Source organism: Podarcis gaigeae, assembly GCF_964106915.1.
Source record: "Podarcis gaigeae genome assembly, chromosome: 7".
NCBI classification, from domain to species: Eukaryota; Metazoa; Chordata; class Lepidosauria; order Squamata; family Lacertidae; genus Podarcis; species Podarcis gaigeae.
Genome location: NC_139683.1, coordinates 82,369,594 through 82,382,342, shown reverse-complemented (window position 1 = coordinate 82,382,342; position 12,749 = coordinate 82,369,594).

Genomic DNA, 12,749 nt, shown 5'->3' with positions numbered 1-12,749 from the left:
TGTTAACCATTTCTAGTCTCAGCAATGGAAAGCAAAGATTAAAAGGGTTTGATCTAATGAAACCCAGCCAGACACCTCACCTCTTATCTAGGGCAACAAAGTCACTCGTCTCTTACCAAGGGAGATTCTCCTCCACTCCCACCCCAGGACAGGCTCTCACCTAGAGAGGGTCAGATGGCTTTGTCCTCCACACACAACCCACCTCTCACCCAAACAGACACACATTCACATGCACAGGACAACAAATATCCAAGCAAACCCTCTCGACAAGAACCCCAAAACAATAGGGGTGATACCGTCACCCCCCAGGCCAAAGGAATGACTCCCTTTGGGGCTGACCCATAACTGGCAGCCCACCACACCAAGATGCACAAGCTGAAGCCAGATGTTGCAGACTTATCTCTGCTGGAACAGGTTTCAGTTGCCAGCTCCTCCATTACTGAAGGCTGCTGGGAGCCAAGGGAGCAGGTGTGAATTAAAGTCTCCCCAGTCCTCTCTCTGACACACTGAGAGACAGCTACCAGGTCAGCTAGAAATAGGGAATAGGTGATATGAAACATTTCTACCTGACACCAGAGACAGCCACTGCCATACAGAGCAGGCAATTCTGAGCTAGATGGGTAGTTTTCTACGTTCTCATGCATATGCAAACTGTATGCATAGGGGGACACTGCTTAAAAAAATACATCTCCTAAGTTGTCCATGCAGAAGTTATGAGGCAGATGTCCAACCTGCTACCTGAGACACTCTTTAGCTGGAGATAGGAGGGAAGGGACTGAATCTGGACCGCTTGGCAGGGAAAACAAAGCTTACAGCCCCCTCCTATAGCCTCACTTGATGCATATACTTGTTTTCTAGCCCCATCTATGTACATGTTCTTTACTGGTTTGATGGATCCCCTCTCCCGAGGGATTTTGCAATCTAAAAATAGACAAAGGAGAAACAACTGAAGAAGAAGGGGGTGTGGAATTGAGGCCAAGGAAAACGGGGAAGAATATGCGGTTGTTTCAGCTGTCGATGAATGAATGGGAAGAAACTGCAAATAGGTCTATTCTTCATCAGAAGATATACTCAATGAATCCTTGGGCGTGAGGAGGAGAAAAGCATTGGATAGATAGCAGAGTTTTGCTATATTTATATATATATATATATAAACCAGGAACAAATATATATATATCCCCAACCTCAGCCCAGTTTTGGTCTGGGTTCCAACCAATTAAATGCCAGCATGCAAATCACATTAGGTTGTAATGGAAGAAGGGAATTGCTTGAGCTGATGGCAGACTCCTGCCATTGCAATGAATGCACTCTTTTGTACACAGCAGGTGTCTGAAGCAGATAAATGTGGGAGGGCAGAATGAGGTAGTGGTAAAACAAGCTTGCATAATAAATAATAATTTGCATAATAAGTAGCCACCACAGCTCGTCCACTTCCGAGCCAAGTTATGGTCTACAAGACAGAGAGAGAGAGAGAGAGAGAGAGAGAGAGAGAGAGAGAGAGAGAGAATTAAATGAGACGAGGATTGATTAAGCTCCTGTACAACAACTGGAAAGGAATAAGATGGTCATTTGTGGGTTTTTATCCCCCACCAAGAAAGTTCACTACCATTGGAGGGTGACTTGTTTTCATGTAGGGTTTCTGAGTACCAAGGGGTTGCCTGTTCAGTGATCAGGGAGATAACATTCGGAGCGGAAGTATGTGAGAAGTGGCTCCAGTAACAAAACACTGCAATGCATAATCATCTCCTGATAAGGTTTCACCTTATCATCAGGCCATTCTCTCTCTCCCTTGTTTTCTGTTTCCCCCCATCAATACTGATGATCAATGTTCCATGCCTACTGCGCATGCAGGTACCCAACAAAGCAAAATAACTTCTGTTTGTGCACGATAACTTCCCCTCCTCCTCCTCTTCATGCCCCATCTGCTCTGGGGGTTTCCCTGGCTCCCCTCCACCCTGAGCAGAGGGGCCATTCCACTTAGCTGGATCCAACCCTACATTCTTCACTGAAGTGCTTCTCAGGGTGTGCACACACCCATTTGCAGTTTTTCCTTTTTTAAAAAAATAAACACCTTTTGGACCCTTGTGCAAACCTCAGGGTTCCCCCACCTAGCCTGACGTTTCCTATTCAAGTTGCAATCCTGTGAACACTCACAACCTGAGGTCACTTTGAGAAAGAGTGATAAACTGTAGGCTTAGTAAAACCAGACTCAAATAGAATAGTTTGGATTTGATATCCCGCTTTATCACAACCCTAAGGAATCTCAAAGCGGCTAACAATCTCCTTTCCCTTCTTCCCCCACAACAAACACTCTGTGAGGTGAGTGAGGCCGAGAAATTACAGAGAAGTGTGACTAGCCCAAGGTCACCCAGCAGCTGCATGTGGAGGAGCGGGGAATCGAATCCAGTTCACCAGATTACGAGTCCACTGCTCTAACCACTACACCACACTGCCTCTCAAAATAGGCTCAAAACCAAAGTCAAATAGCATTGACTTGAAGCTCTTTAGGGTTCCTTCTTCCTAGTCACCTGCAAAGAAATCTACTGGCTCTATTCTAAATTTCAAACGTTTCCCCTTTTGCCATAACCTGAGCTTCAGGTGAGAGGTGCCTTTGTTTTGTAGACACCAACCATTCAAGCTCATTGAATTCTTGCCATGAAAAATAATTGAACAAACATCCCTTGCTCGTGCCTCTGGAAATGTCAGCTGACCATCACTGGCAGCTTGCCAAGAGATGCGTTTGACACCATACAATTGCCTCCTCGTTATATCTGCGCTCAATGTATTCGGCATTATGTTACAGCTTGGAACTAAAACTGTGCCCAAAATGCCACCTGCCACCCCCACTTCTGAGACCCCTTTCTCAGACTGCAAAAGAGGAGCAGATGTTTTGGAGAAGTTCTGGAGGATGGAGAAGTTCTTTAAAATAGCACCTCAGAGAAAGCTTACCTTGACAAGCACAGCGGCTTTTGTGTGCACATTCTTGCCAGTGGATGCCACAGTCTGTTGTTGTTGTTAATGTTCTCACATTTATATCTCACATCTTGATGCTTTTGCTGTGTGCTGGCTCTCAGCTAACAGCACATGGGCCCAATCCCTATATGGGATGAAGCCACACTCTCTTCCGTAACTACAAGCTAAAGCCTGCCTTCAGGATCATACTGTGAACTGAATGTAAGTAAACTTCGTATTACTTTTAAAAGAAGACTGTTGTGTCATTGTTGTTTTTAAGAGGGAACTAAAGAGGATTTACCAGGAACAAATCCAATCTGGATAAGCCAGACTAGATTGCTTAACCCAAGAGATTCTAATGAATCTACCAACCAGCTTCCTGAAATATACAGGGGAATGTACTCTGCTACCAGCTCACTAGTGTGAGTGAGGAAGGATAATATCAATATATCCTCTCCTAAAAAAATGTAAAGGTAAAGGGACCGCTGACCATTAGGTCCAGTCGTGACCGACTCTGGGGTTGTGGCACTCATCTCGCTTATTGGCCGAGGGAGCCGGTGTACAGCTTCTGGGTCATGTGGCCAGCATGACTAAGCTGCTTCTGGCGAACCAGAGAAGCACACGGAAATGCCATTTACCTTCCCGCCAGAGCGGTGCCTATTTATCTACTTGCACTTTGATGTGCTTTCGAACTGCTAGGTTGGCAGGAGCAGGGACTGAGCAATGGGAGCTCACCCCTGTCACTAGGATTCGAACTGCAGCCTTCTGATCGGCAAGTCCTAGGCACTGTGGTTTAACCCACAGTGCCACCCGAGTCCCATATCCTCTCCTACTATCCACAAAATTCCCACATTTTAACCACAATGCTTCTGCAATGACACTACACCTAGATGCAACAGCCTTACACAGTCATGTGGAGGAATAGGATAGCCTTCTGCAAGCACTGGTGAAGCAATGTGTAAAATAAGCATCTACACACAGAAGTCACTCTGTCCTCACTACTACTTGTCACCGTATGCCCCTCCAGGTGCCAGTGTTTGTTAGCTTTCAAAAAATTTTCTGCCTACTCAATTTCACTTGATTCTTCCTTGCCACCCTCTCTTCCCTTTTTCCCAATTAAGAAATGCTGCGCTGAAAAATTTGGCCCAGCTTGATGTATAACCGAGTTGGAAGGTCCATAACATGATAAAGTGTATAAAACCATAACATTCCCTTTCGAAACCTGGATTCAAACCATATGCAGAATAATAGATGACCGAGACCTCCTGCCAATTTGCTTGATCAGTTGCCATCAGGTAATGAAGATCTCATATTTTTAGATCTGCTCACAGCAGGGTGCTTGGCAAAATCTGCTGCTGCTCATACCAATGCAACTTGGCATTGCCTATGGCACTCAATTGGGCTACTTGGGTGGCAGCCAGCTTTGACTCTGATCAAATGCTAGTGTATATTTGCCATGAGGGCTGGTAATCCTTTGAATGCCAAGTTCCCATTTCACCTGTGCAGGCATATCACTTGCTTTCTGTACACATAAACACTTGATGACTTGGAGCTGAATATCTGAACAAGAGTCATAGAATTGTACAGTTGGGAGGCACCCTAGTCCAACCTCCTCCAGTCCAGAATTCTCAACGAATGCATCCCTGACAGATTACCATCCAACCTCTGCTTAAAAACCTCCAAGGAAGCAGATTCCATGGGAAATCATTGTGTGGGAGGTTACACGAGATAAAATTGAAGTTTCTGAGGTTGACAGAATATGTGACGGTCTATATACACATGCAGGCTGACCTGTGAAACGATCTGTCATGCTGTCACCTCTTCAGCTATGTGGTTCTCTGGTACCGCTCTCAGATCGCACTCAGCCTGGACACTGAGGTCCAGCTCCAAGGGCCTTCTGGTGGTTCCCTCATAGCAAGAAGTGAGGTTACAGGGAACCAGGCAGAGGGCCTTCTCAGTAGTGGCCCTGTAGAACGCCCTGCCATTAGATGTCAAGGAAATAAACCAACTATCTGACTTTTAGAAGACATCTGAAGGCAGCCCTGTTTAGGAAAGTTTTTAATGTTTGACATTTTACTATGTTTTTATGTGTAAAGTAGGTCACCCAGGGTGACTGGGGAAACCCAGCCACATGGGCAGGGTATGTATGTATGTATGTATGTATGTATGTATGCACAGTGGTTACTTGGATTGCAACTGCTTTGGATTACAACCATTTTGGATTACAACCACGTCAAACCTGGAAGTGCGTGTCCCTTTTTTTGGATTACAACCCATTTTTTGGGGGGGATTCCAACCAATTTTTTGGACGACGCCCCATTGGTGAAAGGGCACCTTGGGTTACAACCTGCTTTGGTTTACAACTGGACCTCCGGAACGGATTATGGTTCTAAACCAAGGTACCACTATATGTATGTATGTATGTATGTATGTATGTATGTATGTATGTATGTATAAATATATACAACAACAACAATTATCTACCTCAACTCCCCTGTGCCACCACTTTTCTTTCACTATCACACAGCTCTGAGTTGGGTTTTTGTCTGGTGTTTAAAACTCTCCTTATTTCCACTGCCACCACAGATACCACATTACTGAATGATTCCTAACCTCTACTGTAGGCATGCATGGCTGGGACAATTTTGAAATATTAACAGAAGTAACCAAAGGCACTCAGCACATAGAAGCACATGGTTTCAGTTATGTCCTAGCTTAGTTGTTACTTTGGTTTCTACAAAACAGTGACTAATAATGATGCCAACCCTATCCTATCACGCTAATCCTACCACTACCCAAACACATCCATATCCAACTCTAAACCTTCCCACCAGTATTCACATCCCTTGCATGCCAAGGCCCCGGGTCCTGCAGTTCCCTTTGATAATAAGTACATGGACATGAGTATTTAGAACAAAAAAAAATCCTTCCAGTAGCACCTTAAAGACCAACTAAGTTAGTTCTTGGTATGAGCTTTCGTGTGCATGCACACTTCTTCAGATACACTGAAACAGAAGTTACCAGACCCTTCTATATAGTGAGAAGGTGGGGAGGGGTATTACTCAGAAGGGTGGTGGGAATGGGTGATTGGCAGATAGCTGTGATGAGCCTGTTGACGACTCTTAACGACTGCAATAGGCTCATCACAGCTATCTGCCAATCACCCATTCCCACCACCCTTCTGAGTAATACCTCTCCCCACCTTCTCACTATATAGAAGGGTCTGGTAACTTCTGTTTCAGTGTATCTGAAGAAGTGTGCATGCACACAAAAGCTCATACCAAGAACTAACTTAGTTGGTCTTTAAGGTGCTACTGGAAGGAATTTTTTTTGTTTTGACTATGGCAGACCAACACGGCTACCTATCTGTAACTATGAGTATTTAGGTTTATGGGATAAAACAGGCCACAACTTTATTGGTTACAGATGTGAGCGGTTTGGCTTAGGCATTGGGTGAAACCAGGCTATATCTTTCCTCTCTGCAGGGAGTGGAACTATTGGCCTGGCTTGGGATAAATGCTAGTAAAGAACCTGGTCTTCTCCATTTGCCTGGCCAACACAGCAGGACCACTGTATGCTAAGCTTCTGCCCTGGACACAGGTTCACTCATCTAGCTTGACCTCAGTGACTGCAAGTGAGATGTTACATACCCTGGGCCTGAGCTACTCACAGCCCAAGCTGACATTGACAGAGGGGTGATTTAACAAGATCAGGGGTGGGGAGAAATCTCTTTCAGCTGCATTCCTCTCTGGGCAACTTTCTAGAGAAGAAAAATCCTGAGGTCCAGATAGAAAGGCTTATAGGGGCCCATTTGGACTCCTAGTCTGAGGTTCCCCACCTCTGAGTTAGATGGCCTTTTGTTCCCTTATTGTGTATGGATTCAAATGAATTTGTTTCAGGCACATTACTGTGTATGGATACTTGACCTAATAGTTGTTCAGAAAAGGCTCAAAAGTTTTGTGTTTTGAATTCTGCGCTTATAGGCAGAAGAAGGAATGCTCCCAAAAAATGTGTAATGTCATCTCATGGTGCACAATATATAGTTAACTTTGTAAAAAGCAAAACAACTATATCTTATTCCCTTCTCCAAAGTGCAGGTGACAGTGACAGGTTATTTATAAAAACACATCGGGAGGCGAGTAATTCAAACTTCAAGTCTTTATATTCCTTTAAATGTCATTTCCCCCCAAAGGCTGTTATCAAAATAATCTAAATCACTTTCTTTATATTAATCAAAGAATTACAGCACTTAAATTTGTAGTTGTCACTCACACAGAGTGTGCCTAAAGCATTTTGGAATTGTTTTGTGCAGTCTTTTCAATCATTTTGGGTAGGTTTTTTTCTCAAGACATTGTCAACAAGCACCAAAAAATGGGGATAAAAGTGATAAGAAGTAAGAATGTTATTCCTTACGGACTTTTAACCTGTGATGCATTCTGATCTCTACTTGTGGCAGCTTAATAAATCCCATATACCAATAGTGGACTCATTCTCCAAGTGCTTATCCGTATGCAGCTAAAATGGCCTCATCCACACCCAAGAGAGGGAGCAGCAGGCTCAAGGAACCCTGACATCTGCAGATGTGTTGTTGTTTAGTCATTTAGTCGTGTCTGACTCTTCGTGACGCCCTGGACCAGAGCATGCCAGGCACCCCTGTCTTCCACTGCCTCCTGCAGTTTGTTCAAACTCATGCTGGTAGCTTCAAGAACACTATCCAACCATCTTGTCTTCTGTCGTCCCCTTCTCCTTGTGCCCTCCATCTTTCCCAACATCAGGGTCTTTTCCAGGAAGTTTTCTCTTCTCATGAGGTGGCCAAAGTACTGGAGCCTCAGCTTCAGGATCTGTCCTTCCAGTGAGCACTCAGGGCTGATTTCCTTAAGAATGGAGAGGTTTGATCTTCTTGCGGTCCATGGGACTTTTAAGAGTCTCCTCCAGCACCATAATTCAAAAGCATCAATTCTTCGGCGATCAGCCTTCTTTATGGTCCAGCTCTCACTTCCATACATCACTACTGGGAAAAACATAGCTTTAACAATATGGACCTTTGTTGGCAAGGTGATGTCTCTGCTTTTTAAGATGCTGTCTAGGTTTGTCATTGCTTTTCTCCCAAGAAGCAGGTGTCTTTTAATTTCGTGGCTGCTGTCACCATCTGCAGTGATAATGGAGCCCAAGAAGGTAAAATCTCTCACTGCCTCCATTTCTTCCCCTTCTATTTGCCAGGAGGTGATGGGACCAGTGGCCACGATCTTCGTTTTTTTGATGTTGAGCTTCAGAGTATATTTTGCACTCTCCTCTTTCACCCTCATTAAAAGGTTCTTTAATTTAATTCCTCCTCACTTTCTGCCATCGAGGTTGTGTCAACTGCATATCTGAGGTTGTTGATATTTCTTCCGGCAATCTTAATTTCAGTTTGGGATTCATCCAGTCCAGCCTTTTGCATGATGAATTTTGCATATAAGTTAAATAAGCAGGGAGATAATATGCAGCCTTGTCGTACTCCTTTCCCAATTTTGAACCAATCAGTTGTTCCATATCCAGATGTAGATGTGGATAATAGATATAAATATAGATAGAAGATCTTGCTGGATCAGGACATCTACCCATCTAGCCCAGCATCCTGTTCTCACCATGGTCAGGCAGATGCCTATGGGAAGCCCACAAGAAGCAGGACTGCAGAGCGAATGCTCTGTCCCCTGAGGTTTCTAGCAACTAGGATTCAGAAGCACATAGCCATTATGGCCAGAAGCCATTGAACCCTCCATAAATTTGTCTAATCCTCTTTTAATGCAATCCAAGGTGGTAGCCATCACTGCCTCCTTTGAGAGCAAATGCTGTAATTTAACGATGCACTGTGTGAACATCTGCCAGTGTGGCATAGTGGTTAAGAGCAGTGGACTCATAATCTGGTCAACCGGGGTGAACTGGGTTCGCTTCCCCGCTCCTCCACATGCAGCTGCTGGGTGACCTTGGGCTAGTCACACTTCTCTGAAGTCTCTCAGCCCCACTCACCTCACAGAGTGTTTGTTGTGGGGGAGGAAGGGAAAGGAGAATGTTAGCTGCCTTGAGACTCCTTCGGGTAGTGATAAAGCGGGATATCAAATCCAAACTCCTCCTCCTCCTCCTCCTCCTCCTCCTTCCCATTTTTGGGCAAGTAACATTCTCGCTGCTGTAGCCACATACATGAATAAATTTCTATACAATTTAGGTAGTTCTATTCCTATAATTCCCAAGAGAAAGGCCTCTGGGTTTGTTTTTTTACAAACGTTATTTTAAACATCTTTTTTTCATTTCATTGTATATCATTTCCCAGTAAGCTTTAACCTTATTACAAGACCACCACGTATGATAAAAAGAACCTTCTTTCTCTTTACATTTCCAACACTTATTTGATTTAGTTTTATACATTTTTGCCAGTTTACTTGGTGTTAGATACCATCGATATATCATTTTCATATAATTTTCTCTTAAACCATAGCATGCTGTAAATTTTATATCCCTATTCCACAATTGTTATTTCAATCCACTTTTTCCATATCATATAAAATTTTATACATTTTCTCATAGGGGAGTTGCTTTATGCCCTTGCTTGTCCCTTTCTGAACCTTTTCCCTCTCTACGGTATCTTTTTGGAGGTCAGGCGATCAGAACTGAGGACAATTCCCCAAGTTGCACCTAGATTCGTATAACAAAAATAAGGCAGCAGTTTTAATTCCCATTCCTTTCCTAATGATCCTTAGCACTGAACTTGCCCTTTTCACAGCTGCCACACACTGGGGTCAACATCTTCGTCAAGCTATGTACTACAATCCCAAGGCGAAAATTCCTGCATTATGTGTATAGGAACATAAGGGGTGACTTGTAGAAAGAAAGTCATGTGGTCTCAGCCAGGGGAGTCTCTAGCATATGTGCTGCTGGGGTGCAAAGATTTGCCCAGCGCCCCCAAATTTAGATTAACCCCCCCCAAATTAAATTTTATTATGCTTATGTCAGACACCACGCTTACGCCTTACCTCTCGTTTACAAAAGAAGGGAGGAAAGAGAAACAATTTTTAAAATTTGCTCATTTATTTACAATACACTTATATGCGTTGAGTCTGACAAGCACCGCCATTGTGAATGACAAGTGCCGCTCATTGGTAAATGAGCGAACCAAGTCGAAAGTCCTTTAGTGAAACAGTAGGTATACATTTCGGTAATACCTAGGTATATATTTATTTTGTTGATCATTTTTTTTATTATTTTATAACAGGTAGAAGTTAAGAGCTTAGGTGGCTTCGGGGGCAGGCACCTGGCACCCCCCAGAATTTGGTGCCTGGGTGCCCTGGACCCCTTACACCCCCAGGTAAAGATGGCCCTGGTCTCAGTTTCGGTGTTTAAGATGCTTAAGTGTTTAGCACATGCACAGAATTACAGTTCCTGTAGCTTCCAGGGAGGCTGAATTACTAATAAGCCAATTTGAAACTGCTGCTATGCATCTATGCAAGGTTTTTTCTGCCTTGCCTGTCCCTGTTTGAAGTCCCTCGCCCCATGTTAAAAGAGAACTAGTATCTGGGTGAGCAGTTTGGGCTTGGATACCTTCACTGTGCTCATGCAAAAGGGCAGTCTTTTCAAAGAGGAACTGTTGTTCACTGGTAATTATTTAACTCTCAACCATCGGGGCTTTTGATACACACCTCCTGCAAATGAGGAAATCTCTCCAGAACCTCAATCAACCCGAATTCTGCCTTTTTATACTATTTGTTAAGGAAAGCCTAAGGCACAAACCAAAAAGCAATAATATTGATCCATGCATGTTGTTCCTTCTCAGAGCCAAGGTTAGAACGGGAACAGAGATTCTACAAAGTCTCTTTTGTGAACAAGGAAATGAGACTTGATTCCATTATTTCCCCTTTAAAGCCATGGCGTCACAAAACTAAAACTGGACTCATCTTCTTAACCTGGGTGCATGCCTTTATCCTTATCCTTTTCTCTCTGTTTTATGGAGATGATATTTCCCTCTCCTAAACACTGGGATTCAAAGCCTGGCAATTTCCTTCATTGCTCACTGTTTTGAGCCCTGCTTTGGTACATAATTTGCATTGGTCTGGACTGCTTAGGCCTTTGTGGAGGTTGGGATAGTTGTTGGGTGCTTGGTATTCTTTTACAGCAGTTTTTGGAAAGGTTGCTTCTTAGGAAGGTTGCTGCTTAAAAATAAAATAAAAATCAGTAACACCATGTGAAATAGCCACCTCCAAAATCAATGTTTATATAACTTGCCTACTGATATGATCAAGGATTCTCTCAAAAGGTAAATTATGACATGAGGAGCTTATCCTTGAGTGGGGAAGATGCTTGCTGCAATCAGGCAGTACATGTTGGCTGCTAGGTGCATATTGAGGGATGGGAGCAGGAAGAGGGTAAGATTAAAGGAGTAGGACCTAAGAGCAGGACCAGATGTAATGTTTATAGTCCACCTTTCCTCCATGGAGCTGAAGGTGATTTAAATGGTAGGTTAGGCTATGAGACTGTCATGGAATTCTACTCAATAGTTATCCAGAGCAGAACTCCAGTGTATAGTTAGCAGAGTAAAAATTTAAACACGTTGCAGGATTCCCCCAAAATAGACTGCAGGCAATTAATATTTCATCCAGCAGAGCTTTACTGCTACTGAAGGCAAATGAACATAATGGTCACAAATCCAATACATTCAGGATTGGCCCTGTCCATAAGAAATCCAGTTGCGTGTTGAGTTCCACAGTGCCGCCCCCCAAATAATTACACACTTCACACATCAATTTTTGTTTAAGGTTTTTGACATAATTTTGGCCACAACTTTATTCAAAATACAAAAAATTGTGAGTGGTTGCTTAGGCATTGGTTATGACTATCTGTCCTGGCCCTCAAGGACAGAGCTGGCCCTTCCGGACTCCACCGGAAGCCAGTGTGGGAAACAAGTATTGGATGAGAAAGTGAGGCCGGGAAACAGACCCTCACTTCTCACCCTCATGTTCCGGTGGGGCTTGCATGGCCCAAGTCCGGCTCCACGGACAAGGATGAAAAGAATGGCAAGCCCCTGGATTCCTTTAACGGAATTCCCTTACCGCATCATTTGGAGGGGTAGGCACTTACCCCTCCAAGCACCAATTAACCAATGCCTAACCGCCAACCTTACAAGTTGTGACGATTTGCTACGCAGTAGGCAAAAACCAAATGGCACCAGCCAATCAGCCAGATGGCAAAATTCCTACCAGGCCCCCGCTCCAAGGCGAACGACCCCATGACAGGCATAGCAAGGTCAAGCGATCAACTTAAATAAGAACCCCCCTATTAAAGGGAGGGAGGGCGGGTGATCCGATGCAAAACGGCCCAAGAGGACGTCCCCACGTCTGGCCCTTCTATTTATAGCTTCTGACTCCTCCTCCGAATTGGTAACAATCAATATTCCCCAGCAACCCAATTAACCCTTAAGGCCAGGGTTGCTGATCAATTTTGCCTAGTCATGGCAGGGCGGCCTGTTCCCCAACCGCAACACGTGCTCTCTGTTAGGGAGAACATGCTTTGCAGCAGACTTAACTTAAATTTACAATAACTTATAATAAGTCTAAAACCTTAATACTAAGCATCCTATGTACAGAACAACACACCAGAAGGAAAAGGTATCTATATATAGATATCTATATATATAGAGAGAGAGAGAGAGAGAGAGAGAGTGAAACCCAGGGTCCTTTTGGCCTCTTATTATCATGACCTTGAAGAAGAAGATAAGAGAACCAGTTTAAACCAACTGTGCTCAGCCTTTCTGAAGGAATAACCCAAAA